Raw genomic sequence first — 25,102 nt, 5'->3', positions numbered from 1 at the left:
ACGAACGGTGCGCGTCTAGGGCTCCAGGCTGAGCGTGACGGCGCACGTGCTCAGTCAACAAGTTCCTCTGCCTACGCGCTCGTGGAGCGAGGGATGATGCCTCAATGGTGTAAGCTCGGGATGACGTAGGAGCATCAACAGAGCTGTGGTTGGCAGCGACAGAAGCAAACAGTGAGCATGAGGACGGCGAGGGGACCTATGCGCCGAGGCCGGGCAGGGCGATCCGCATCAATAGCCAGGTGGTGGTGGCCTGTGTGTCCGGTGGCCTAGCGCACGACCCGGACCTGTATACACATGCATTCAGCAATGTATCATGCCCACGACATGCACATACAAGAGGAAAATAAACATGCAGCTAAACTAGCTAAGACATGAACACTTTCTCCGATCCTGCTGCACATCATCCGTTTCTTCCAGCGCATCCGAACCCGAACTTGAGCGCTGCAATCTTTGGCATCCCCGATGCAGAGCGCCGACGCGCAGAGCAACCCACGGCCAAGGGGATGACACGGCTAAACACTGCACTATCACCAGGTTGCCGCAGCGAGCACTCTGTCAATGAGGATGGCTGCAGCTGAGACGACGTCGAGCTGCGCCTAGCTACTCCCCCGACGAGCCCGGCGACCCGTCCACTTCGCATGACTTGAGCGCAAACGGCAAGCTGTGCACTAACCCGAGCGAGGGCGGCGAGTCCGACGCAGGCACCAGCACGCCTGCCGCACGCCGCGCGAGTTTCTGTCAGTGGTGGACTGGTGGTGATGAACGCCCTGTGGCGGGGGCAGGTCGTTGGTAGCGGCAGACAGGGGATGAAACTTGTCCGGTTTCAAGGATTGATGATGTAAATTAGTTGGTTTTAAAGTTGAGGAATCAAACCTAGACTTTGCTAAAAGTCGAGAGACGAAAAGTATACTTTTCTCAAATATCTTTTCCGTTACAACGCACGGACATATGTGCTAGTTTACTCTAATGGCGAGAGATGAAGTCCAGGACAGAAATGTGAAAAAGAGAGAACTAAAAGGGACACAGCTTAGCTAGTGAACATAAGAACCCAACCACCCAAGGCTACTACTGCGGTACTGCCACGAGAACTGGAAGTACGGCGACGTCCCTTCCGAGTAGCCATCGGCGCCAACGTGGAAGATCCCATGGCAGTTCATCTCGCGGTCGTTCGAGCTCAGGACCAGCGCGCCGGCGTTGAATTGGTCGATGTCCATGTTGGGTAAGGTGGCGAACCCGGCGGCAGTGCAGACACCGCTGGAGGCCTGGGAGGAGGCGAACCAGGAGGAGCTGCTGAACTGCTGGTTGGGAACGAGGTGCTGCTGGGCCACGGAAGGGATTTGCTCTCTTGGACGGACCATCCAGCTGATGTCGATGCTGGAGGAGTTGGCCGGGGACGATAGAAAAGAGAGAGCACAATCAGAGCTGAGCACGATGCTGCTGCTGCTCTCTGGCGGGGGCGGGGTGACGGCCTTCAGGAGAGGCTGGCGCGCCTGCGCTGAAGCTCATTGGCTCTCCTTCGTAGAGAAAGGGGCAGTGGCAGCCTTCCATAGTGTCGGACGACGTCCAGCCGGTGAAGGTCTGCCTGCTTTTGCTAAGAACCTCGTGGGTGTAGTACGGATTGCTATCCTCGTAGTTGATGATCCCGGACCAGCTTGGCTCTGCCCTCGGAGGAGAGAACGACGCGAAACTTGTCCCTGCATTTGAATACAAACCTGAATGGCCGTCATCAAACGGGCTCATGAGTTTAGACTGCTATATATTCAAATCTAGAAATATAAAACATTGAAAATGCAGGCATTGTGCAACCAGCCAGTTCATTTGAATATCCAGGTTGCATTATGTTCTTGTGGCCAAGGAAGCATAGTACTTGTGATATTTATTTTCGAATATAAAACTATAGTGAACACCATGTTACTCACGAATCCGATAGTACGAAGGGTAACGAAAGGTATATAGTGCCATTTCATGTTCGTTGTCTGGGTTGCAGGATGTGTGGAGTGTGGACACACAGAATTAGATACTTTATCCCATCTTTACTTCTTATGGGAAAATGCAGATGATCAAGCTTATTATCAGATCTTCCTGCACTTATCCAAACTAGTCGTTTACGAACAGTTACGGGGACGCAGCTCCCTCGTCCCCCTTGTGTCGCCCCGCGGGCGACCAAGGGGGGAACCATTCAGCCTGGACACGGTCTGGTCCGGTCCGGTCCGGGTCCGAGCCGGCGTTTGGACCGGCCGCCGGCGGTCCGGTCGGGACCGGACCGAGCTGTGCAGCGAGCTCCTTTTCCAGGACCGGACCAAAAGGGTGCTGGCTCGGTCAAGCTTTTGAGAACCGTGTGGACCGATGCCACTAGTTCTGCCAGCTGCTGTTTAGGTCCTAGTTAGTTGTTTGGCTCCTAGTTAGCTGCAGTTTAGATCCTGGTTAGCTGCAGTTTAGTCACCTGTTGAATCTTGGATGGAACTCACGAACTGAATTTTTTGAATCTGACGAAACTGAATTTTCTGAATCTCCCAGTTCGTGTTGAGAGCTGATGCCTGGTGCATGCCCACTTCCGGAGAAATCACTCGCCATGCAACGTGTGCATGCCCACCTCTTGACTTAGTTTCAGGTTAGATCAGGCGGTTGTGGGAGATCGTGGCATGGCACGATTTCAGCTCATGCAGTGGCAACATAGCTACATACGGGTGGACGTGGGATGCCACCTCTTTCTTTCCTTTCAGTTGTAAGAAAAACATCTTGACCTGCAGCTCCTTTCATGGCACGATTTCAGCTCATGCAGCCGCAATACCCGCAAGAATGGTGCCACGGTTGGGGTCAAGGTCATGTTCGAGAACTCCAGATTGGCAGCACTCTACGCACGACAGCGATGGCGACTGGCGGCAAGAAGATGCGGCGCACGGGGAGGAGAGGAAGGAAGGAATGGGGAAGCTCGAAGACATGGTAGTTCTCCCAGGGGTTGCCGGTGTCCGCGACGACGAGGAACAGCGGCGGCGGTGACTGCGATCCCTCGGTACGACCGAGCGGCTTGGTTAAAGACCGGACTGGACCGACATTTTTTCGGGCCCAATATCGCAGCCCGGACCGACCAGTATTCCTACCGGTCCTGGACCGTGCGCTCATTCCATCCAGGCCTAGGAACCATAGCTGCCATCCTCTCGTCCCTCCTCCCGCCTCCATCTCTCCTCGCCGCCGTCCGCAGTGCCGCCGGGCAAAGCTTGGCCAGCTGGGCGGCGGCGGGGCGTCCCCCCCCCCCCCCCCTGTCCATCGCGGCTGGCATGGGGCAGCTAGATCGGGTGGGGCGCCGGACTAGTGCGGGGTCGGGTGGCGCGCCACGGCGGGTTTCTTGGTGACGTCGCACGTAGCGTGGTGACGGCTGCGTGGTGGGCAAAATCGGTGGTCGCGGACGCTGCCGGTTCAGATCGGATCCAATCTAGGTCTTGGGCTTGAACGTTGTCAGCTGCCGCGGGGTGGTGGTGGTCGTCGATGACCATGCCGAATCACTGGATTCAGCACGTGGAGATCTACGATGTATTCTTTTTTATCCTCCTTCATGGTGGGTTGAACCCCATGGCTCTTTCATCTCTGCAGGTTCAGGTTCGTGGTCCGTTGCCGGATCCGGAGCCGACGGAGTTCTAGTGGTATAGGATGTGGACCGGAGGAAACTTGGATCGGCTTGTTCGGTCCGGCATCGGGGACGTCCCTCGACGCTGTTACCCTTCATGGAGGCAATGTCGAGGTCTCTCCTATCCATCTCCGAACCCCTCCCGGACGAAAGTCCAAAATTCAGTCTAGATTGGGCGGCGGCAGCGTCCTTCGCGTCGTACCCTCCATGGAGGCGCTGTCTTGGAAGGTTCTGCTGTTCGGCAGAGAGATGATGTGGGTGATGGACTCCGCGTAGCTCCAGCAGCGGCGATGGTGTGGAGGTTGCCAGGAGGTGCGGGGTTGTTTCTACCGCGTCGATGACGACGAGTATTGGCGGCATGGTGCAGCTGGATATCGATGACATATTCGGCTGGATGGACGAGGGCAGGGCGGTGGCGCTATCCGGCGTCATGGTGGCGTCGACAGGTGACCTGCCAAGGTCTTTGTGTCGGTACCTGCTCTGAAGAAGGTTAGGTGGATGACGGCTGCGGTAGCCTCGGTGAGTGCATCCTACCGGTGTGTGACCCATTCCCGGTAAGTGGCTGGGATGGGGCAACCGGCATTAGATGTTAGATTTTTTTTGCGATGTCTGTTTGGTATTAGGCTCGGATATTCGGCACCCCTTCATCAAGGGAATAGGAGTAGCGACAGGTGTCACCAAGATGGTGGCTTCAGGCTTACCGATGTAATGATATGTAAGGTCTCTGAGAATAATTAGTAAAATGGTTGTATGCATCGCTCATATGCAGAGGCTGGGGGTAATACTCTTTTTCTTAGAAAAAGGTTATTATCAGATAGACAGGGAAAAAATTGTCCCGATTAATTAAATTACAAAACCGTAGTTTTGCAGGGTAGATGTATGAACAACTATAGATAACAATAGCAGTTTGGCGAGGGTTTATATTTGAATTAATGTACTTAATAACTTAAGTTCTGGTTTTGACATTACTATATATTTTGTTTGTTTCAGCTATGTCAAAGTACCAATCAACAAGCTAGCAAAACAGTAGTTAAACAAATAAAATACCTTGTTGGGTTATCATAAAGCTCCAAGAATCCTTGCTATCCACCTGTGGCGCCCTGCGGCGCCTGTTGCGCTCGTCAAGGCGCTTTCTACAGCTACGTTTAGCCTCGTCAAACTCCTCAAGTAAGTGAAACCTAAAGAGAAAAAGATCCATGATAAAACACAAAAGCATTTAAGTTAAAATAAAGCAGTCATAAACTCATAATACTAACATATATGAAAGAATAGGCACCCGTTTAGGAATATCTACTTATCAATATCATCCTTAATGACATAGTAACATTGTTATGACATTTTTTCTCCTTCAGAGGAGGGAAAATCGTCCACTGTTAATGTATACTCTCCCTCCGTTTCATAATTCTTGTCGTGGTTTTAGTTTAAGCGGGAATTAAAACAACGACAATTATGGAACGGATGGAGTACTGAGCATATATGGTTGTTCTAGCAGGAAGAGAGCAAATCAGAACACACTTGAAGGCCGTTAGGTATAGAACCTGGCATAACCTTGCTATAAACAAATAAAAATATCTCTTAATTTCTTGTCACTATCATAATAGAGTTAAGTGTTACAAGGAAATGATATCATCACATCATGGACAAATAAGCCAAGAACCAAGTATGGTATTTGGGATTAGGGAGAATTTGTATGCAAGTGCACCACTTCTATGCTGAAAGCCCGCATGAAATTCTAGAAGTGACAACTTAGGTTTAGGTTATTCATTTAAAATCATGACTACAGATTTTGATTATTGTTTTTTGAGCAAATAATCTGCTCTGATATAATAAAGCACCTGAATAATTAAAAGCTTCAAGGACAAACTTGCTACTCGAACAAAATGGTCTGAATATTTATTTGCTCAGTATTAAAACAGCACACACAGGTTCTCTAAAGAAAGAGTACTACACAGCTGGACCACTCAGATTTCAATGCATAGGTTAGGAATTTCAGTGCATGGGGCTTCACTTTACAAAAGTTTTCTATTGGGCCCTGTAAGAAGCACAGCAAATTAGTGCAATTCTTGTTGGACATTTGGACCACATGTACGGGTTCTAACAGGAAGTATATGGCAGTATGGCACCAGCCTGAACGAGCACTGATATGAAATCTAAATTTAGAAAGGTACGGTCATCCAAATTTTCCTCGATTGGGTGCACTATTTCCTGCTATATGCTTGATAGGTAACCAATCATTGGAAATGTACTCCACTGGATAAAAAAAAATTAGAAGAAGAGACTAAATAAATTATCGATGGATAATTTTTGTATTGCTTAATGTTTCAAGGCACATGAGGCAGAGTTAGTTCCTCACCACATCTCAAAAATGTAAAAGACACCAACTCAATTGAGCTAGAGTTGAACCTTAAAAGATTTCAAGCAACGCGGCACAATTGTGAAATGAACCAGGCCAAAAAGTGCATTACAAAAACACATCAAATTGGAGGCACCCTATTTGCTCAAAGGGTGTGAATTCCCATATCAAACAGACAGACATCATTCTAGTAGAGTCAAATTGCAGTGGAAGATCTATTGAAATGAATGTACGGTATGGGTCGCCGTCTTCGCCCATGGGTCATATGATGGGTCACCCGATTAATATTAATAAATAAATACAATTTTATTTGGACAACGCTAACGTCCACACGTGTGGTGGGAGTAAAATCCGCCCACACACCATATAGTATACAGACTGCGCCACGTCACCGCATGCATGCATGTGGGAATCCTTTTCGATTTCCTATTTTTAAAATGTTTTATCTCTTAAATAAAAAATCCGATTAAAGATCCGTTTTCACCATTAAATCTCTCGCGATGAGATCTTCGAAACTAGATCTCATATCAATATATTTCGATAATTTTTTTGGGAGGTTAAAAGTTGCCATGTCCATTGCACATGAATTACCATGGTGCGTACACTGAAGTTGCCATGATATATTTTAACTATTTTCTTCTACATTTAAAAGTAAATTTTGACATTTATAAAACAGGAAATTAAGAAACTAGACTCGCCATGAACCATTAACTAATATTGCCATGATACATGCACTGGAAAATTGTCATGGTTCATACAAAAAATAATTTTTATGGCCAAAGTATTGCATTTGCCATCATCAAAATACTAAAATTGTCATGCTCTACAAACTGAAATTGTCACATGGCAACTTTAGTTTAATCACTATGGCAACTACAGTGTAAACATTATGATAACTTCTAGGCAAAAAAAATCGTCGAAACATATCAACATGGGGTCTAGTTTTGAAGATCTCGTCGAGACGGATTTAATGGTGAAGACATATTTTTAATTTGACTTTTTAATTAGGAGATAAAACATTTTTAAGCCGAAAACCAAAAAGATTCCTGCTGATGTAATCTGTTCACATGTGGCAAAATGAGTGATAAAGGAGGCGCGTGGGCGATGTGCAAGATGCCACACGTGTGGGCGTTAGTTTTTTTCGTTTTATTTGTGAGTTATATGTTGGCATTTTGGTGAATATGTATGTACATTAAGATTGACAGGACAATCTAACCCCTACTGTTGCATCACGTTGCTTCCCCTTTTTTAATTAAGGAGAAACTTATAGTCTTGAGAATTGTGGAATGCTTCGACTTGTAGCATGGTTCGGCCCATCATCAACAATAAACATGCCACTGCCAGACTCTAAATAGTACTAGTAGATTTCGAACACTACAATGTGCAGTGTGCTGGCCTTTTATAGCCCATATAAAACCTGAAGCCTGCCCAGCTGTGTTAGAAAATAAATTGTGCTCTTCTTTAGTACCACCCGCCTAGGCTAGCGTATCCGGAGGGCGAGCTGTGTCTATAAATGCGATGGTTAGCTTTGCCTACAGAAGAGAGGATCGTGGAGACGAATTTATTTATTTTTAATTTTTTTATAACAAATTCTGAAAATATATGCCCTAGTTCAAAAAATAAATTCAATTCTATGACCCAGTTGGCCGTGCTGAAGCCGAAGAGGGTCATTTCGGTCATCCTTACTCCAAGAGGCACTTTTCTGTCTTTGCTAAGCTGATGACATCACTAATCCACATTTGTGCCCCTATTTGCACCTCTTCAGCCGACAGTATACCGAAGAGTTGTCTTCGGCCTACGGAAGACTGAAAGGTGCTTCTTGGTCCCAAGGATGACACAAAAGTATCTCTTCGGCTTCCGCAAGGCCGACGGGGTCATAGAATTGATTTTTTTAAACTAGAGCATACATTTTCGGAATTTGTTATAAATAATAATATTTGAAAAAAAAATCAAGTTAGTTGAGTTACTAGCAAACTCCACAAAGCTATATGTGACAGAGCATTAAAAATTAAATTAAATTTATGCTGGACCCGATGAGTGCCTAATAAGATTGGGTTACCCGACAGGTTCGTGCATCGGTTTGATTAGACGCCCATGGGTAGGGTCGTGGGCAGAAGATAGGCCCGACTATGGGTTCGGGCGTGGATCTTGCAGACGCTGACCCGTCTAAACCTGACATGATTGCCAGGTTGAGCTGGATCGGTGACATCGTTTCTTCTTATGGGAGTAATTGTGATGATGATGTTCTTAACTTAGATAGTTAGCCATATCGAGAAATGATTACTAGTTATTGTTTAGCCTTTAGTTATTATGTAAGTGGATTAGTGATGTTGTTCTTCTAATTTTGAAGTCTTTAACTATTTAACTATGTATAGTGTACCTAGAGCAGATAAATAAATAAGTAACATGAAAATGTGTCAAAAATAAAAAAGTAACATACATAAATAAAAAATTGATTGAACATTAACGTTAAAAACCTAAATGAAAATAAACTAAATAAAACCTATTTTTAATATAAATTAACTAAAATGTAAATAAAAACTTACCCAAAAACAAAAATTTAAATAAAAACATTCTATCTTAAAAATAAACAAAAATAAATCGAATAATAAATTAAAGCTTTACTCGAAGTAAAAATTGACCTACATAAAACCTATTTAAAAATAAATACAATAAAAAACTAAAAGCATACTCATGGCATGCCCCGCTCCAGTCCATGACACCATCCTAACACACCCACTTTTTAACCCCCCCCCCCCTCCTCGCGCCACCGCCAATCTCTCCCCAATTCCTCATTCTCCATGCTCACGCCGCTGTCGCACCCCCAAGCTGGCACACCACTGCTGTCTACGCCGGCAACACCACCTCCATCCTCCGTCAGCACCTCCGCCTTTGTCGCCGCCTCTGTCTGCGCCTGCCCAGTGTGAGCACCGACATCCTCCCCCTTGTTTTTAGTGTAATTTTAGTGCTGTTGGTGAAGTTTTTAATGTAGATCTAGTGAGGTTTTAGTTCGAGTGTAGTTGTTAGTGTAGATTTAGTGTAGTCTTAGTATAATTTTAGCTAACTTCTATTTTACATTTAGTGTAGGTTCTAGTGTAGTTTTAGTGTAACTAGCACAGCTGCCCTCACAAATGCGAGAGCAGAGTTTTCAGCTATGGTTTATGACCACCTCAAATGCTATGCTAAATAAGTTATCATGCGGGAAACATCTTTGGTTATATTTAATTTCGTGTGAGAAATAAATATGTCATTCCACCTCTAGGTACGATGATAGAGTTTTGGTGACACGACTCCACTAGCAGGTTTCAAATCCTTCTACTCACATTTATACTATATATGATGCTTTCATCTTTGCCGTATGAAGCTAAGGATTCATTGACGGTTTTGAAATTGCCCCATAATAATAGTGTTTCTTCAAAAGAAAACTCTGTTGTTCCCTGTCTTGGACTAACCATTCCTTGGGGGGTATTGTTATGGCATCTCCAACGCGGAGCCTCAAACCGTCCCCAGACGTCCGAACCACGCGATCCAGACGTGATGTGCCATCCAACATGGTTGGGGAGAGGGGGGGGGGGGTGCGGGCGTTCGGACCGTTGCCACGTCCGCTTCTGACTGCCTGGCCCACACAAAAATCCCACCGCCTCTCTCACGCTTTCCATAGAATACCCACGCCGCTTGTCAATGCGCATTCATGCCGGCCCAGAGTATGAAGTTGATGGCATTGATGACCGTGATTTGACCAAATGGGAGGGCCGCGCTGATGGACGTGACATGTCGGGCGTCGCCGCTTCAATGTGGACGCCCGCATCCCGACAAACCTACTCCACCCCCTGCGCAACCATGGCCTCCACATGAACAACGAACCCGTGTCCCCGCCGCGCAACCATGGCCTCCACATTGGAGGCCGCGTGAAGGACGAGTCGGCATTCCCCCAACACCTCCGCCGCGTCAAGGACGAGCCGGTGTTGCCCCAGCGCACAGCCGGCATGACCACATTGATGGGTCGTCGTCGCTGCCACGCCGCAACCGCCTCCCGATCAAGGAGGAGCTGCCGCCCGCTGTCAAGAAGACGCATGGCCGCATCCTCCACTACCTCGGAGGTGGTGGTTACGGCGGTGCCTCTCGCTCGAGGGCCGTTGTATACGAGGAGGAGCGCGCGGTCAGGCAGCGGGCATGGTACAATCAACGCAATATGTTGGTTGTAGCTCCGCCTTCGCCAAGAGGGATATGAAGTAGGAATGGGTCAGCAACGACTCGGACCTCACCGCCGCGTGGACGCTCGACCGCTCCATCACCACCATGGAGATGGACGCCAGGCGACGCCGCCGCCTCGGCGGTGAGCCCACAAAGGTCAGCGAGAAGTGGTCGGTTAGTGGCTGTTCCGCCAGCGCCGGCAAGGAGAGCGGCTCCTCCGCAAGCGGCAGACAGCAACTGAGAGTCTTTAATTGATCCAATATATGCGTGGTAAACGGCGGCAGTAACTCTAACTGTCCTAAGGTAGCAAAATTCCTTGTCGCTACACAAGGGTTTCCCAGTCTGCCGCAAAAGTGAGCAGTTTTGTTCCCAGATTATGAAGATCCCCCACATCTTCTTTCAAGTCAGAGAGTTAAGATAGAACAACTTCGCCTTTGACACCGTCCACTATTTGGGAAAATGGAGGAAAACCACAATGATCTCTGATCTGGGAGCTCACTTCATAGGAATGTACGAATCCTGGTCAGCTGGTAAACATAAAAGCACCGTACGAGCTTTTATGCAATGATTGTGTTTGGCATTTTCAGAAGAAAAAAATTACGGATGAGGGAGTACCAAGGTATTTTTTTCCTTTACCGATTTTTTCAGGGCTCTGGGAGGAAAGAACGGTTTCCAAAAAAATTCGGATTTTTTGGATTTTTTTTCTCCGGGTTTTTCAAACAAAATTGGAATTCAAAAAAATTTAGTGTAAATATATATTTAATTTAACTCTGCGCATGCACGAACTGCTTCCTAGCATGTTGGACAGCACATCTCTTCTCAGGCAGAAGGGCGTATGTTGGATTCCTGTCGAGTGCACCACTGCATTGCGTTTAATTTCGACGCCCTCGTTCTAGCATGCGCTTCCTACCAGCAGGCCAAAAGCCAGTTCTGCACAAGTGTGCATACAATCGCAATGACGATATTTCATTTTTTCGGGGTTGACCTGAATTTCCAGAAACCGGCCGGTTTCTGAAAATCTCGTTCGGAAAAAACCCCACGGGGAGTACTAGTTAACTAAGGGTTACAACTTAGATGCCTCTCTAAAAAATTACACCAAAAACAATCTTGAGGTCACTTCTGGCTAAATTTGTCTACTAGCAGAGTTAATATATTTATCTAACATGATCCTTACCTGCTGCACTGCTGGCAGAAGCGCATCGCGCGGCCAGCGACGATGGCGAGGGGCGTCTTGGAGTGCGCCTCGCAGACCTTGTGTCGCATGTAGTAGTGGCGGCACTTGCTCAGGTCGGCCTTGCAGCCGTCCACTGCACACGACGGACAGTGCCCCGCCCTCCCGCCGGCCACCTGGCGCGGCCGCTTCAGCGGGCTCGGCGACAGCACCACCGCCGCTGCGGTCGATGAAGCCGGCGGCGCCAGCGCCGGAGTAGGCATGGCGGGAACAGCATGGTGCTCCAATTCGGCCAGGTCCCAAGAACCCCGCATCTTGAGATCCCGACTCGCTCGCTTGCTGACCAGCCAAAGCTAGCAAACAGCCCCACACAGCTTCCGGTGACGCTTCTTGGCAACCACAGACCTTTCGCTCTCTCAAGGTCAGGACACTGCTCGCCGGTTTTCCGCTCCTTTGGCCGGTCCCTGTCACTCTATAGGCATGCCGCGACGGCACTAGGAAACCAGCAAGCATTCCGCGGTGATCACCATCCTAGACCCAGATTTGTATCGACGAAATCCTCGACCAAGATACAGAGGCGAACAAATGGAAGTGCAAGAATAGCTCGAATCGCGCAGAGGGGCATGCAGCAGCAGATATGGGTGGGGGTCGGGCCGTCGTGAGCGAGAAGGTGATAAAGAAATGGAGTAATAGGGGCAGCGAGCACACACGCGCACTAACAAGGAGTAGCAAGACAACATAACCCAAGCGACTGGGAGGCAGTCAGTGCTTGCTTGTAGAGGCAAGTACAGTAGGTGTGCGGGATGGAGCACCACATGGCTGGAAGAGCTAGCTAGTGGGACTGTAGGGAGGGATGGACTTCTACTAGTAGGGGGAGGAGTAGTGTATATAATACTCCCCCGTCCCAATAAGTTGGGTCGGAGGAAGTAAGAGATAAATATACGAAAAAGCTAACGTCCACACGTGTGGGCGTTTGCACATCGTCCACACGCCTTCATCACCACTTATTTTGCCATGTATAAACGTATGATATCAACAGAAATCTTTTCGGTTTTTGGCTTAAAAATGTTTTATCTCCTAATTAAAAAACTAAATTAAAAATTCATTTTCACTATTAAATCCGTCTCGACGAGATCTTCAAAACTAGACCCCATGTGATACGTTTCAACGATTTTTTTTACCCAAAAGTTGCCATGATGTTTACACTGTAGTTGATAGTGCTTAAACTAAAGTTGCCATGTGGCAATTTTAGTTTATAGATAATGGCAATTTTAGTTTTTTGATTATGGCAACTACAGTACTTTGATCATGAAAATATTTTTTTGTATAAACCATGGCAATTTGAAGTGCATGTATCATGGCAGTTTTAGTTTATGATGCATTGGCAAGTCTAGTTTCTTAATTTCCAGTTTTATAATATGTCAAAATTTACTTTTAAATGTAGAAGAAAATAGCTAAAACATATCATGGCAATTTCAGTGTAAACATCATGGCAATTCATGTGCAATAGACACGGCAACTTTTAACAAAAAAATTCATTGAAATATATTGATATGAGATCTAGTTTCGAAGATCTCATCACGAGGGATTTAATGATGAAAACGGATCTTCAATCGGATTTTCATCTAAAAGATAAAACATTTTAAAAACAGAAAATCCAAAAAGATTCCCACATGCATGCATGCGGTGACATGGTATAGTCTGTGTGTTATAGAGTGTGTGGGCCGGTTTGACTCCCACCACACGTGTGGACGTTCACTACTAGGAAAAGGGCTATAGATGATATGGACACTAGTGGCAAACCAGATACAGGTGCGCCATTAGTAATATATTACTAATGACGCACCTGGTGTGTGGTGCGCCATTAGTAGTTATGAAAAAAAGTAAAAAAAATTGGTTAGTAATGGCGCACCATGAGATAGTGCGCCTTTACTAGTTGACATAATAATGACGCACCACACCCACCGTGCGCACCAGTGGACAGTGCGCCATTACTAGTTTTAACTAGTAATGGCGCACCGTCCACTGGTGCGCCATTACTAACAATTTTTTTTTTCAAAACTACTAATGGCGCACCACTCACTAGGTGCACCATTAGTAATATATTTAGCACCAGGGTTATTAATGGTGCACCTGTGTGGTGCACCATTAGTAACCCTGGTGCTAAATGCACCCCCCGTGTGGACCGCCTTTTCAGTTTAAAAATAAAATATAATAAAATGATGGAAACGTCAAAAAAATAAGTTTCTCATGTGATATGCGGTCTAGTTGCTGCGAAAATTTACAAATATGAATTTCGACTTTATTTGCAAAATTTCTCTAAAATTTAGTAAAATGGGCATAACTTTTGCATACGAACTCGGATTAAAAAGTTTTTTATATGAAAAATCATCTACTTGAAAAGTTACATCCAAATTGAACCATCTTCAAAATCCCCCAAAAGCTAACAGAACGAAAGATACTGGGCTTTTAAGATCTAGAGGGGGAAAAATGAAAAAAAATTCAAACGTACTAGGATTCTTTTTCTGTTACTAGTGGCGCACCTAGCAAATGGTGCGCCACTAGTAACAGAAAAAAAAATTTGGTTTAAAAAAATTTGGATTTTTTTTCAAAATATGATATGTAATATGACCCGGAAGTTTGAAATATTTCTTTTTAAAATTTCATCATACTCATGAATATGAACAAAGTCTTAGACATCAACAAGGTTTGGTAGGATTGATATGATAGATATATGAACAAGTGTGTGTTAAGTGAGCTGGTGCTGGGGTCGGATAGAACTGCGAAGTTAAGCGTGTTCGGGCTGGAGTAGTGTGAGGACGGGTGACCTTTTGAGAAGTTTGACAACAGAGTGCGATTTGATTTGAGATTAAGCATATTGACCCGAGATTAAGCCATAGTGACCCGAAATTAAGAAAAAAAAGAATTGATTTTTTTTGAAAAATTTAAAAAAATTGTAACTAATGGCGCACTTCTATGTGGTGCGCGCACCACAGATGCGTCATTAGTAAAAAATACTAATGGCGTGATGCTAGTGACGCACCTGTAGTGCGCCATTAGTAGGCAAAACAGGTGCGTCACTAGTAGGCTTTTTCCTAGTAATGGTTAGCGTTGTCCTAAATATATTGGCAGTCACTCAGGTTAATGCAAAAGCATGGTACAGTCCTTGTATTTGAAATTAAGCTCATTATGATCACTAACTACGGTGTGACCTGATTATATGGCTACTGTTGCGCATACATGACTCGTATGAGCCTGATAGTCCTGTGGTCGTTGTTAAATGGCGAAAAACCTCACGTTGCCTCTTGGGCTCCAATTGGAACGAGGAGAGGCGATGCCGCCCCGGCGATCATTGGCGGTAGACACTACTGAAATTTTGTTGTACGTCAAGTGTCAGACTCTTCGCCGAGAACCAAGTCAAGGGCACTTGGCAAAGCAAAGTAAGATGAGAGATAGACTCGGCAATAGCTGTTGCCCGGCAAACTCAGGTACTTGTCGATAACATGCGAAAAAGCACACTCGAAAAAAGGTTCAAACTCAGAAAATGATTTGTTTGCCGAGAGTGAGCGTTACCACACGGCAAACTGGTAGCACGTGGCATGTCCGGCAGTGGTAACGGCTCGGTGACGGTGGCGCTGCTTTGCCGAGAGCTCATGACATGGCTCTCAGCAAAATGCTGCGTCCTTGCATTATTAATTTGGACTTTTCATCTATGTTGGAGCTGAGTTTAGTCCCATCTCACTTAACAATGGTTTAAATAGTCGGATAGTCTAGAAGCAGTAAGCTTCGTTCTTTATTACACTTTTCTTAAGAAGATGGACCATTACAGTGAATCTTCACATTGAGCATGTCAACTTTCATGAGAAGTTCTATACACCTATGTCATGTATTGCTGCTCAACAAACTCACCAATTATTAGAAATAATGAGTGGCAGAAGAAACATAAATGACAAAGATTCATGGCAGTTCTATTGGGGCTCCAGTCAATACTCCAACAAAAAAATTTATTTGGAATATATTGGAAACCCACATGCACCAGAGCCCTTTCAATGGATATGGAAGTCTTGCAACTTTCCTAAGAAGGAAATTTTCTTCCGGTTACTCATACAGGACAGACTCAACACCAGAGAACTTCTACTCAGGAAGAACTTCCACATTGAAAACAACAGATGTGAGTTATGCAATGTTGAGCCTAATGAGCAGTTGATGCACCTGTTTTTCAGCTTTGACTTGAGCCAAAACTTCTGGCTTGCTCTAGGTTTCCAATGGAATACTGATTATGAGATGGTTGAGATGTTGGTGGATGGAAAAAAGAAGAACCATCACAGAGTTTCAGAAGAAATGCTTAATTGATGGATGTTGGAGCTTATGGAAGCATATAAACAGCATCATCTTCGATAATGAAACCAAAAATTTAGCCTACTGCATTGCCTGTTTCAAGCATTATGACACCATCATCAAGAAGGCAAAAACAAGTCTGAAAGAGGGAACACAATCCGGCCTAGACTACTTGTATATTTAGTGCTTTTGTTCACTATTGTGTACAGACCCTTTTATATGTTCCACCATTATTAAGGAAAAAAGAGTTACAGTGGGGGTTTTCCACACTATGTTTGCCTAAAAAAAATACAGTGAATCTTCACCTGTTTCGAGCAGAGAAGATTCACAGTGATAGTCCATCTTCCTAATTAATGATGGATGTCGACGCTTTTTATTAATTGTTTTTTTGACTTTTTTTGTCTTTGTTGTGAGAGCAATGGTCCCTGGACAACACCTGAGGTCGCTTGTAAACTGCCCCATCTCTGATCTAGTCTTCGGGTATCGAGAGGGAACGTGTCCGATTTATGAAGGAAGTGCGCGTCCTGTTGCTCCATTGGCCTTGAAACTTCCAGTGGTCTCAGAGGAGACCATCGCATGGCATGTGACAGGCCGCTGCATTTTTCGGACCCGTCGGAAATATTTGTGACATTTATTGACCTACTAGGGCTTTACCGCCGAAAATTGCAGATCTTCAAGGCGGCACATAAAATCATGTCCAAGACCGTTATGGAAAGTTCTGTGTGATGACATACGTAGGTCTTGTGTAGAAGAGGGAGGGGCAAGCCTTGCCACCGGTGGGGGGGGGTGCGAAATTACCTCGGCAGCATGCCTCATGCATCCGTTTAAATCCTCAGAAAATCTTAAGATACCAGAAATCCTCGGGAGCTGGCATCGTGTCATCACATGACACTGCTTGTAAACAGAACCACAGATCTACAAGGCGACACATGAAATCAAGCTGAGAAGGGGCATGTAAAATCCTATGTGATGTCTTTGCGATGTGCGTAGGCGTTGTGTAAACGAGGGAGGGGCATGCCTTGCAACCAAGGTGAGAAATTACCTCAGCTGCATCCCTGATGCAACCGTTTAAATCCTCAGAAACTGTACGATGCCAGAAATCCCCGGGAGCTGGCATGGTGTACTCATCACATGGCCATTGTAGGGTGTGGTAAAAGTTTGGTTGCATTTCAATATAGCCTCACCTGAGGCCACTTATAAACTGCACTATCTCTGAGATAGTCTCTCAGTATCAAGAGGGAACGTGTATGAAGGAAGTGACATGGAAAATACTATGGGATATCGTTGCGACAAGTGTAGGTCTTGTGCAGATGAGGGAGGGGCACACCGCAGTAGGGTTTGGCACTTGGGAGCTGACTCATCTTTACGAGTGTACCTCTCGGTATAGATACCTTTCCCGAGCACTACATAGTAAAGTTAAAACCCAGATCTATGTTTGATGATATTTTCTGAGTGGCATGTACTCTTCCGAGAACTACACTTAGTAAAAGTTGAAACCTGGATGAGGCCATATGATCTTTTCCAAGTGCCCCACCACAGGCGCTCGGGAAAGGTGACGTGATACTTAAGTGAAATCCCCTATGGGTTGTTTCCTCATGCCCGCGCCCTCCCACTCTTCAATGCCGCCACCTCCCGCATCTCCCCGCTAGCGCCCTCTTCGCCGGCGCTCCCTCCATCGTGGCGCCCCTTGACACCGGACGCCCCCTCACCACTGAGCCCAGCTTCGGTCACCGTACCCAGCTGGTGGCCCCCTACTGGCTTATCCACTGGCGCAGCCCCTCGGCCGCCCCTCGCTTTGAGCATTTTTTTTGTTTTGGACTTGTTTTTTGTATGTAGTAGTTTTATGTAGTATTGTTCTATATGTTCTTTTAGTTATGGAGTAGTTCTAGTTTTTAGGTAGTAGTTTTTTGTATTGGTTTAAGTTTTTGTACTGTTTTTAGTTTCTTTGGTATTTTTATTTTTGTAGTAGCTTATTGTAGTAGTGGGGTTTGTGTATGTGGCATGTGTCTTGAGCGAGTGTCTATCATATTTGACAGATAAGAAATGTTTTGAGAGGAATGGTACCGACTGTTGTCGTAGGGGTTCGCTCTTCCTCTGCTCCTCCTCTGAGATTTTTTAAAGCAAGAGGAACAGATGAAGAGCGACCATCACCGATAGTCGATGAGAGTTATTCATGAAGGAAATAAATCGACTTTTGACGATGACGGTCGATCTGTGCGAGTTCATCCTATTTTACCTTGAGATGAGAGTTGCTAGAGATGTCCCCAAAGGAAAATATCGAGTCTGATATTAATTTTTTTATTTGCCATGTGTCTTGATTTCAATTCCGATATTTCTCGTTGATGAGTAATTTAATAGAAGTGAGGGAGTGTCCTCCATATTTGATATATGAGGGATGTTATCGACTATTGTCGTAGAGGGTCGCTCCCTCTTTGCCCATCCTCTATGATCTTGTTAAAGCAGGTGGAGCAGACAAAGAGTGAACATCATCGACAGTCGATGAGAGTTTTTCTTGGAGGGATGAAATCGACTTTTGAAGATGACGGTCAATCTGGGCGAGTCCGTCCTGTGATGGACACACCCAAATTGACCATCACTAAATGTCGAAATACCAGTGAGAGAGTCTGCACCATATATACAACCACCATAGAGATGGGAGTTATAATAGATCTTCCCGAAGAAAAAACCGACTATGGACGATGACGGTCACTCTGGGCGAGTTCATCTCGTCATACCTTGAGTTCGCACGATGAGCTCGCTAAGCTCAACCATCACCGAAAGTCAAAATACCCGTGAGAGTGTCCACCATATATACAACGACCTTGATAATTTTTCTTACAAGTAATCTTTGTTCTTATGTTATTTTTCATTATGTGATGAAAGGTGTTAGCACTGATCGATTTTGCGGTTTTGGCTTCCTCCGGTGATGCAACTTCCGTTATGGTCAAGTCGACTGTCAAGAGGAAGCGCACCAGTGGGGACCCCTTGGCGTAAGTTATTGAGGATAACCCGCAACTAATCCTAATAAAGTATTTTGTGGATCTGGCAAGAGGAATCTGCCAACTAAGGAGAGCGAGGGCACCCCATGTATGGAGAGTGACGACCCAGTGCCATTGATTCCACCGACTATCATTTCGACGATGCTTGATCCTGGTTCCATTCAGATGCCCCCACGTGCTCTGACTCCATGATCACTGGTTTCATCGAATACACCTCAGAGTACTCCACTTAGATAGTTTGACATTGATTTAGTGACATAGTTATGTAGCTGCTAATTTGGACTTGGATTACCACTTGTGATGCTTTTGGGTATAAGAGTGATGAATGGTTACGTAGATTATGTATGATGTGTTATTTTTCACTTGCATTCATTGGAATCCTTTTCTCTTTCTTTGTAGATGAGGTGGTATGCAGTGTATAGAGGTAAGTTTCTAGGGTTCTACGATTCATGGTCTGCATGCAATGAACAAGTGCTTTGTTACGAAGGCAGCTTATTCGATTCGTTCAAAAGTAGAGAGGAGCCAGAGAATCATTGTAATCAGTATGTTCTCGATGAGAAGAGAAATGATGAATTAGGTAATGGTGCAAGCCACGAAGGTGTTCTCGGTTTGAGTGGATTGGAGAATTTGATAATTCTTTTTCAATTCGTCCTAATTGTGGTGTTTCTTTTATCATGTGGTCGCATGTATACATGCATTGACAACTCAAGAACTATTTGGTGACTTCATATGAAGCTTGTGTGAACTATATGTAATGCATTTGTGAGTTTGTCGTTAGGCTTGTGTGGATCATATATAAGCTATTTCTGAGTTTGTTGTTATGAATGGGACTTCACATGAAGCATGTGTATTGTATATCTACTTTTGGGGCAGGGTTAGATGAAAAGGAGGCAGAAAGATTGCTGGAAATGAATCTCTGCCGAGAGCCGAACTCGACGGAACAACTTTTCTCGAGATCAACGCTCGGTGGGAGGGACATATGACATGCACTAGTAGTTTGGTTGTGACATTGTCGGGTGGCATACACTACTACAGGATGTTGCTAACACGACACATGAATTAGAGACCCTTCGACCAAACTTTGTGCGATGCATTAATTGCGGACGATGTTTTAATAAAACTCTCACCAATAGTATGAACTATTTGCGATGACGGAGACATCAAGCACGATTCAGATTAGAGTTGTGCATGCGATAGATGGCATAAAGATGATCCATACGAACGGTTTGCGATGAGCCAAAACACATAAACAGCCAGCAATATTAAGGTGTGTGCGATAGATGGCATACAGTTCACTCGGGTGAACTGTTTTCGATTAGGAACCACAACAGAAATGGTTGGCTAGATCAAGGTGTGTGCGATAGACGGCATACTGTTCAGTCGGATGAACCGTTTGCGATGAGAGAAAACAATAGAAACGGCCAGCCAAATCAAGGTGTGTGTGATAGACGGCATGCGTTCACTCGGATGAACTGTTTACGATCAGCCAAGACAACAGAAATAGTTCAACTTCACAAGATGTGTGTGATACAAGACAAATATGTCCGTAATGAAAAATATGTGCGGCGATCGATAATAACACAGATGATTGCTACTAATAAGCCGTGTGTGTTGTGGGCAAACGGTTGCCGGTATACAATAGTCAGCGATTGATGAAATTATCAGCGACGGGTTCCCTAGTTTGGTCCGTGTGTGATGTGATTTGCTTTGTCTAAAGAAAAACAACATATATACTTACTTATAAGGACATGATTTCATAACCAAATTAAACATCCAATTGCATAGGTGGCTAGTACACACATGACATTTGCACACACCAAAGTAAACTATTATATGCATAATTAACTAATTAAGCAATTTGGTGGCTTCACCCAAAGTAATTTCCATAAAAGTACCACCCGCGGCATAATCTAAAGGATTACGAGAAACAAAATTCAACCCCGCATAATTTTTTGTATAATCATTCAAAGATTTAACCCTTGAGTTGGGCAATTCCTCAGCATCATTTGCATCCTTTCCCAAGATTGTGCAACATGCTCATGTTCAAGTTGCTTGAAATTCATGATCTCGGTTCTAAGGGAAATAATTTTTTCGGGAGGAAAATACTTAGTGATAAAAGCAACTTTGCACTTATTCCAAGAATTGATACTATTGCGAGGCAAAGAAGAGAACCAAAATTTTACAGAATCACGCAAAGAAAATGGAAATAATTATATTTTGACCACATCATTGTCCACATCTTTTTCTTTTGCATATCGCATAATTCCACGAAGGTATTAAGATGGGACGCGACATCCTCATTAGGAGTATCGGAAAATTGGTCTTTCACAACAAGATTCAGCAAAGCAGTATTAATATCACAAGTCTCCGCACTAGTGGCGGGAGGAGCAAGCGGAGTGCCGATAAAATCATTGTTGTTGGTATTTGAGAAATCACATAACTTGGTGTTCTCTTGAGTCATGATGACCACAAAACAAGATTGCACTGAAAAACTGATCCGGCAAGAAAACGGCGAACGAAAGAGAGGCGAATAAAACATCAATTTTTGTGAAGTGGGGGAGAGGAAAACGAGAGGCAAATGGCAAATAATGTAAATTGCAGGGAGATGAGATTTTTGATTAGGAACCTGGTTATGATGAAGATCCTCCCCGACAACGGCGCTAGAAAGGCACCTAGCCGGGAGACTATCTTGACTTGATCCTCCCCGGCAACGGTGCCAGAAATTCCTTTTGATGTCGCTTGAAACTACGTTAGTATTTCCCGAAAGAGGAAGGGATGATGCAGCACAACGACGGTAGGTATTTACCTCAGATATGAAACCAAGGTTATCAAACTAGTAGGAGAACCAAGCAACACAACGTAAATAACCCCTGCACACAAATAACAACCACTCGCAACCCGACGTGTTAAAGTGGTTGTCAATCCCTTTCGGGTAACGATGCCTCAAACGGTGCGTGGACGGGAGATAATTGTGATAGATTGAAATAATAGATCGCAAATAAAATTAAGTTCAGCAAAGTATTTTTATATTTTTGGTTTAATAGATCTGAAAATAAAATCAAAAGAAAAATATATCACAAAGGGAAATATATGAGAGAGAAGACCCGGGGGCCATAGGTTTCACTAGTGGCTTTTCTTGAGAAAAATAGCAAACGATGGTTAAACAAATTACTGTTGGGCAATTGATAGAACCTCAAATAATTATGATGATATCCAGGAAATGACCATTACATAGGCATCACATCCAAGATTAGTAGACCGACTCCTGCCTGCATCTACTACTATTACTCCACACATCAACCGTTATCCAGCATGCATCTAGTGTATCTAGTTCATGGAAAAACGGAGTAATGCAATAAGAACGATGACATGATGTAGACGAGATCCGTTTATCTATGGCAGTAGATATAGATCCCATCTTTTTATCCGTAGTAGGGACAATACATACGTGTTAGTTCCCTTTCTGTCACTGGGATCAAGCACCGTAAGATCGAACCCACTACCGGGCACCTCTTCCCATTGCAAGATAAATATATCAAGTTGGCCAAACCAAACGCAAATGTCAGAGAAGAAATAAAGGGCTATAAGAGATCATGCATAAAAGAGATTAAAGAAACTAAAATACTTTCATGAATATAAAAAGATAGATCTGATCATTAACTCTAAGTTCATCGATCCCAACAAACACACCGCAAAAGAGTTACATCATATGGATCTCCAAGCGACCATTGTATTGAGAATCAAGAGAGAGAGATGAAGCCATCTAGCTATTAACTACGGACCCTAAGGTCTACAAAGAACTACTCACGCATCATCGGAGAGGCACCAATGGAAGTGGTGAACCCCTCCGTGATGGTGTCTAGATTGGATCTGGTGGTTCTGGACTCTGCGACTGCTGGATGAATATTTTGTCGACTCCCCTAGGGTTCTGGGAATTTTGGGGTATTTATAGAGAAAAGAGGCGGTCCGGGGGGCACCCGAGGTGGGCACAACCCACCAGGGCGCGCCTGGGCCTCTTGGCACGCCCTAGTGGGTTGTCCCCTCCTCGGGACTCCCCCTAGGTGCAACCAGGGCCCAACATCTTCCTTTTGGTCCATAAAAAATCTCCGTAAAGTTTCGTGGCATTTGGACTCCATTTGTTATTGATTTTCTGCGATGTAAAAAACATGGAAAAAACAGCAACTGGCACTTGAAACTATGTCAATAGGTTAGTACCAAAAATGATATAAAATTACTATAAACTGATTATAAAACATCCAAGATTGATAATAAAACAACATGGAACAATCAAAAATTATAGATATGTTGGAAATGTATCAGGTATCCCTTGTTTGTCTGTCTTGAAAGGTTACTAAGAGCAGGCCAATCATTGATGGTTAAAAACAGCAACACATGTAGGTCAAATTCCTGCTGTTTGTGCTCATCCCACACACATACACCTTTTCCATTCCACAACTGTAAAAGTTCTTCAATTAATAGCCTTAGGTACACATCAATGTCGTTGCATGGTTGGTTAGGGCCTTGGCGCATCATAATGAACTTCCGCTTGCACAACCAAGGAGGAAGGTTATAGATACATATAGTCACAGGCCAGTTGCTATGATTACTGCTCTAGTCCCCAAAAGGATTAATGTCATCTGCACTTAAAGCAAACCATGTGTTCCTTGCGTCAACTGCAAAGTCCCCTCACTTTCTCTTAATTTTTCTCCACTGTGACCCGTCTACGGTGCTCTCAACTTCCCATCCTTCTTACGGTCAAGTTTGTGCAATTGCAAAAAGTTGGCATGCTCTTTGTTTCTTAACAGATGTTTCAACTGTGGTATTATAGGAGCATACCACATCAACTTGGCAGGAACCCTCTTCCTGGGGTGCTCGCTCTCAACATCACCAGGGTCACCTCATCTGATCTTATACCGCAATGCACCGCATACCGGGCATGCATTCAAATCCTCGTACTCGCCGTGGTAGAGGATGCAGTCATTAGGGCATGCATGTATCTTTTGCACCTCCAATCCAAGAGGGCATAGAACCTTCTTTGCTTCGTATGCACTGTCGGCAATTCGTTATCCTTTGGAAGCATCTTCTTCATTATTTTCAGATACACGATTGTCTGCCTTCCATTGCAGCAATTTCAGTGTGGTACCGAGCTTTGTGTTGTCATCTTCGCAATTTGGATACAACACTTTTTTGTGATCCTCTAACATGCGATCAAACATCAACTTCTCCCTTTCTCTTTGGCATTCTCTCTTTGCATCAACAATGTGTTGGGGAACGTAGCAATTTCAAAAAATTTCCTACGCACACGGAAGATCATGGTGATGCATAGCAACGAGAGGGGAGAGTGTTGTCTACGTACCCTCGTAGACCGAAAGAGGAAGCGTTAACACAACGCGGTTGATGTAGTCGTACGTCTTCACGGCCCGACCGATCAAGCACCGAAACTACGGCACCTCCGAGTTCTAGCACACGTTCAGCTCGATAACGATCCCCGGACTCCGATCCAGCAGAATGTCGGGGAAGAGTTCCGTCAGCACAATGGTGTGGTGACGATCTTGATGTTCTACTGTCGCAGGGCTTCGCCTAAGCACCACTACAATATTATCGAGGACTATGGTGGAAGGGGGCACCACACACGGCTAAGAGATCAATGATCAACCGGTGTTTCTTGATGTCTCTTTGGTGCTAGCCCTATCCCTCTATTTATATGTTGAGCCCTGGGGTCGAAACTTGGAGTAAAAGCCTCCTCAAAGTCAGTTTCACCCGAAAGGCAAGAGTCCTTCTCGGACTCCAGGGCTAGACGCCAGGGTTCCCGGCGTTTACCCCCTAGACGCCAAGGTTCCTGGCGTCTAGCCTCCGGTCTCCGCAAAACTTCCTTTTGCACTTTCCAAAAGCCTCATGGGCTTTCCCCTTTGGCCCAGATAAAGTGTTCTCGTGCCCAAACATTTCGGGAAACATCCGGAATCCCTTCCGGTGAATTCCGGAACCCTTCCGGAGATCAAACACTACTATCCCATATATCAAACTTTATCTCCGGACCATTCAGGAGTTCCTCGTCATGTCCGTGATCTCATCCCGGACTCTGAACAACCTTCGGTCATCAACATACATAACTCATATAGTATTATATCGTCAACAAACGTTAAGCGTGCGGACCCTACGGGTTCGAGAACTATGTAGACATGACCGAGACACCTCTCTGGTCAATAACCAATAGCGGGACCTGGATGCCCATATTGGCTCCTACATATTCTACAAAGATCTTTATCGGTCAGACCGCATAACAACATACGTTGTTCTCTTTGTCATCGCTATGTTACTTGCCCGAGATTCGATCGTTGGTATCTCAATACCTAGTTCAATCTCGTTACCGTCAAGTCTCTTTACTCGTTCCGTAATACATCATCCCGCAACTAACTCATTAG

At 44.9% G+C, this 25,102-nt stretch overlaps 1 pseudogene across 1 annotated transcript; it reads right to left on the bottom strand.

Moving 5' to 3' along the window:
- Nucleotides 1–956: 956 nt before the first annotated feature.
- Nucleotides 957–12,163, bottom strand: LOC125531616 (squamosa promoter-binding-like protein 16; annotated as a pseudogene). Its single transcript, XR_015603699.1, has 3 exons — nucleotides 11,347–12,163; nucleotides 4,673–4,803; nucleotides 957–1,712 (listed from the first exon to the last, which is right to left on the bottom strand). The product of XR_015603699.1 is annotated as a squamosa promoter-binding-like protein 16 (transcript).
- Nucleotides 12,164–25,102: the final 12,939 nt, after the last annotated feature.

This window comes from Triticum urartu, chromosome 5A (genome assembly GCF_056163025.1).
Source record: "Triticum urartu cultivar PI428250 chromosome 5A, HENAU_Tu73, whole genome shotgun sequence".
Classification (NCBI taxonomy): domain Eukaryota; kingdom Viridiplantae; phylum Streptophyta; class Magnoliopsida; order Poales; family Poaceae; genus Triticum; species Triticum urartu.
The sequence above is the reverse complement of the archived record's forward strand: the minus strand, read 5'-3'. Positions and strand labels throughout refer to the sequence as shown.